Consider the following 5595-nt stretch of genomic DNA (forward strand, 5'->3'; position numbering starts at 1 on the left):
ATTTCTCTCTTTTCTGAAACTGCTTTATGACTGTGGTTTTTGGGAGGGTTTTGTGGGGGTTTGTTTGTTTGTTTGTTTTCACCCAGATCCATTACAACTACCACCCGATTTGGGAATCCTTCTGCTGGTAACTGAAATTAGGGCAAAAGCCCTGACAAATGCTGACATTCTTTGGATGAAATCCATAATAAACAAGTCATAATGGTTGCTCCTGTAATATTCAGAGGGGATTATACCATTCGATGCAACTCATGTGGCTTCCAAATATTTATCCTATGTCATTTACTTGCTGATTTTGATGCATATGTTTTGCATTTGTTCTGTGCCAAATACAGCAACCACACTGGCATGCTGTGAAGCATGTAGTCCTTTTCACAGGTCATATTTGGACTGCATATTCTTCTGCACGACTACTGGTACAGCTAAACAATGAAATACTAAAATTAACAATGATGATTTTCTATTTTCATCTTATTAATAAATAAAATTACACATTCCAGAAAACAGAAGTAAGATATAAATACTCCTGTACACCTAATCAGGACCAGACATACAGAGTGGGACTTGAATTCTGGCAGCAGACCTTTGTCAAACTCATATTAATGTCAAGGGCCTTTTCAGGCTTTGTATTTTGGATTTCTAAAATGTTTGTTGAGGATGGGTTTTGCTTCTGGTACTGCAAAACTGTTTTTTCCACATTATCAAGAACCTTTGACCTAAGTCTGGGGTTTAGTAGTCTGGCTTCTGTAATATTGAACTGGGGTATTGACATACTCCCCAATGTATGAAAGTGCCCTGAGATCCAAGGTAAACATTCTCCTCTGGGCTTGTGGAAATGGGCCTTGGATAACTCATGCATGGCTCCCATGGTGGACCTAGGAGGAGACAAGACAAGACAATACCTGGGGTTCCCCCACCTGCCATTGTGTCTCTGTGCTCCTTTGAAGGTGTGCTAAAGCTTCTGTCACATAACCTAGAAGAAAGAAAGCAAGTATGCAGAGAGAGGAAAGCTGTTAGTGCAAATCCTCTGAAGAACACTGTTTCTCCATTTATACATATTTACAAATGTAACTACATGATTTCCACCATCACAAACTCTAAATCCTCTAAGCTTCATTATTTTGTTCTTCTTATATAGAAACAGCAACCAAAATATCAAAATTTAATTTCCTGATAATGTATTTAATGGAAATAAAAGTGAGAGAAGTACCAAAAGTTTAAACCTTTTACAGCACATATCAATCCATGTTGAAATCTTATGAGCGAGCTACAATCTCTAAATCTTATAGGAGAAACACAGGTCAGAACTTAATTCTTTGTTAGTGACTAATACTTCATCATGTTGCAGAGGTTTTCTGCTGTTTTATTAGTAAAATCTTTCACAATGTGATGTGCTATAGTTGCACAATCATTTCCAGTAGATTTCCTGATACAATAATAGCAAATATTGCTAGCAAGTGTCTGTCACGTCTAGCAAATGCTGAATTACTCTGCATTAATGGTTTCTCCTTATCCTTCTACGTTTTAAAGCATTCGTTCCCCTTGCTGAAGGTCCTTTTTATCTTTTTCTGTTCTTTTTTTTCCATTGACTCACTTCAAAAATCGAGTCTGGTGTTCGAAAAAAAAAATCCAAAACCCACACACATAATTTTCACACCCTCTCATTTTGCGTTATTTCATTTCAAAGTTCTTTCCCCCATTTCTAAATAAATCTATCAGCCTGCTAGTGTGATTCATTTAAATTGAACACACAACTGCTGCATATAAAAATTAATTAAGCAGCCTAGAATACTTGATTCCATGTAGGGTTCCTGCTTTCCTTAGGTGCATATGAGGAGGTTAATAAGCTTTTTTCCCAAAGTATTTTCTCCTGTTTTCTCTCTGAATAGTGTTTGGACCATTAAAATTTATAGAAACATGTAAAAAATCTAATGTACAACTTCACTTATTTATTCTAGTGTACTAAACACTTATCCATACCACTAAGATAACAGTGAAATAAAAACATCGAAGTGAATATAGCCAAAGTTAACCCAACAAAAGAATTTTCTAACGGGAGCAAGCATATCAATTGTCCTGTGCCTATAACAGTTTTATTCAAAGTTAACCCAACTAATTATCTGGGTACTGAGAAAAAAGGCTATTGAATGTCTATTAATACAGTGTTGAGTTTGCACAAAATGGTTGAGTGGTACCTTGATACCATCACAGAGAAAAAAAAAAACACAACAAAAAAACAACAACAAAAAGGAAAAGAGAAACAAATATGAGAAAACTTATTTCTTACAAAACGGCCTATGAAATGAAAATTTCACAATTGCAGACTTGTGGAATACTTTGTATTCAAGGTGTTAGTGACCTTGAGCAAACCATTCCTACTCTGTTGGGCCTTGCACTTCAGATTTGAGAACCTCAGGAGCATGACCAGCTGCTGTAAGAGAGCCTGCTGGAACTCCCTGTGCTGGTCTGTCTGGGAGCTAGTGTCTGTTATGGCAGAGATGGCATTCCAGCCTGTCAGGAGAAGACATATGATTTTGTTTGTTACACAAAATAAAAGGTACCACAGTATCAGAGGAAGGAGAAACCTCTCCATGGATGGTATCTGCCCAGAATCCACGGAAAAGTCGTCCAGGATCTGTCTGATGGTTTTTATTTTTCTGGCAAAAAAGTTTCCTAGAAGAGTTTCTAGATATCTCTTTCAGAAGACTTATTGTAGAGAATATTTTTTTTTCAAAAATAGTTTTGACAAAAATAATAATTTAATAGAAATTCTGTAAACTTTTCTATTTCTTAAATTAGTACATTGGTTGCTCCTAGTGATTGCTACTGAATGGACTGATAATCACTGCCTGCCCATATGCAGCTAAAAGTTTTTTGCACTATAATGAGAAGAGACAGTGATAAATTGGTCAAATCCAATAAAGGAAACACCTAGTGCAAAATTATGCAGGATCTAATTTCAGCAGAAAAGTGACTGAGTACTAAATACTGAGAGCACTGGGAAAATATATACTGACTATTAAGAATATATATTTTTTCCAGTGAAAAGGAACATGTATAATTTACAGCCAAAGTGACTCTTCAAAAATGCAAATCTCCAAGTTGGGCTTAGAGAGAACATTCACTTCAGAACGATTTTAGTGTTTGATGGAGAAGCCTAGATGCAAAGAAACAAGTTCTCTCTTCTAGCAGTTCTCACTTTCTTCCCATTTAGTAAATGATATGAAGCAAAGCAAAAAAATCATCAACATCAAAACTTAAAAAGAAACAAAATAACTTATTTCAGAATTTTTATTATAGGAATAATATACATTTCTGGAAAATACATGGGGTTTTAGGTGCAATGTCAATTGAAAAGTAGAGATACACTGACATTTCTTATAGCCTTCAGGAGTGTCTCTCAAGCTAGACTAACTAAAGCATGACTAGGTAACCCAAAAGCATACTCCCAAGTCCATCAGAGTAAATTCGCACAGGTATCAACAGGGATCAATAGATACTTTATTTATTTATTTATTTCTGTAACTTGAGATAATTGTCTTTACTATTTGTGACAAAGCATGTATTAATTACATTCCTAGGAAAAGAGCACATTTGTATTACTACGTCAGACTGCAGTTCTTCCCATCTTTTTATGTAAATCAGCAATTTTGAAGTCTGGCATTATGATACCATAGCAGCAGCCTAACTTTGGAAAAACTTTCTATACTCCACATATATTAATCTAACCCCTTCCCACCCCATTCCAACCCCAATCCCCCCAAAATCACTGATTAGAATAAAATGAGAAAGGAATTAGTTCAGATTTTTTCCTCAAGCCGAAAAAATATTTCTGAATTTTAAAATCCTCCAGTACTTGCATTGTGTGTTTAATCTTGCTAAAGAAGCTATTATTCCATCTAAGGATGGAGGGATATATTCTCATTCACAGTGTTCCTCTGTGAAAGAATTTGCAAGCTAGACTGCAGTCCTCAGGTTTTTTACCTATTTCATCAGAAAAGCTTGGAACTTTTTGCAATGGAGTATTTGTCCTTAGAGCCAAAGCTTTAATTGAAATGTTAATTATATAAAACTTGTACAAGCTGAAACACTGCTGTTTTTTAATAAAATTTTAATCCAAGCCTTTTCTAAGGGGACTCACACTTTGCAATATGCTAGATCATTTGTAAATTTAGTCTGTCAGTTTAATCAACTGCATTGAAAGAAGAACAAAGGAATCATGGGACTCTTCCTTCATGCAGCAATTGTAAAGTCTCTCTGGGTATGCCTATGAACACCAGTATGCAATGAAGAGTTTTTACTGGAAGTAAGGAGTGCCACAAGACATAGCACCATAACCACTAGAAAGCATCACTTAACTCAAGTGCCATTGCTAAGGTTTCCTCTCTTTTATCTAGTTATGTGTAGATACTGAGAACCAGATCTGTGGGGAAGGAAGGTTGCACATTTGATATTTAATTGTAAATCATGTAGAACAATAACAATGCCAAAGACAACTATTTGATAGTTAATCATCTCTGCAAGAATAAATCGTGGCTTATTAATATTCATTCCATAAAAACAACTCCCAAAAATTATCACCAATGGAAATCTGTGTCATTTGGTAATCATAATTAGAGTGTCTCAATCGCATTTGTAATTACAGTAATGACTTGTATTCAAATATATTTACTTTCTTAATATTCAGCTAAAGCTGTAAGACCCCAACAACCCAAGCTATAAGCTCACTGAAGGGTTGTACTTTAAAAATATAGAAGGCTCCAACAATATCTGCCCTCTGGATATATAAGAAGAGCCTTTGGTTCTTTTAACACCTTAAGAGAGAGTACATAGGAGAAAAGCTGCATGTGTTTTCTCAGGAGGTACTTTTACTGGTAAGTTTTAGAAAATAAGAGTACTTGACAAAAGTTTAAATGGTAACATTCAACCAAAGTAAAGCATTCCACAAATGTTAACCCATACAACTGAGCAAACGCCAACTCATCCGGTGTCAAGATATCCAAAATATTAAGAAAGGAGATTAAGAGAAGAAGAATAAGAAAGAGAGAAAAAGAGAAAATTATAGATACCACGGGGGTTCTGTGCAAGTCCATCTTCCACGTGTCCAGGTGGCAGGGTTTGAACAAACAGGGGGAACACATGTTGCTGGTTTTATTTGCTTTGGTCCCCCTGTGGCCACATCTCCTGTCCCCAAGCAGAATTCCAACGTGCCAGACATTCTGGGGCTGGGTCAGGGGCTCCAGCGGGTGTGGTTTGGGGCAGTGCTCCCAGTATGCCATTGACTGACAGCTTCAGGGCTGCCCAAGGAGGCTCCAGGGGGCTGTGGTGTGGAACAGGGCACTACTCCACCTTCATGAAATTCAACCTGTCTCTTCCTCCCACACACATACACTCGAGTTAGTCCAAGTCAATAATTAATACAATAATCCTGTGTCTCAGAGACACCTACTGAACCATACTTTTATTCCAGCTACTAGAAAAAGGAAAACAGTCAGGAGGTGCCCCAGTCATTTTGAGCCTGTATTAGGTTTAAAACAAGCTGAATACTGATGTGTACTCTAAAACAATTCCTCATAATATATATACTCTGAAAAG

This window comes from Corapipo altera, unplaced genomic scaffold (genome assembly GCF_003945725.1).
Source record: "Corapipo altera isolate COAL_440 unplaced genomic scaffold, ASM394572v1 23, whole genome shotgun sequence".
NCBI classification, from domain to species: domain Eukaryota; kingdom Metazoa; phylum Chordata; class Aves; order Passeriformes; family Pipridae; genus Corapipo; species Corapipo altera.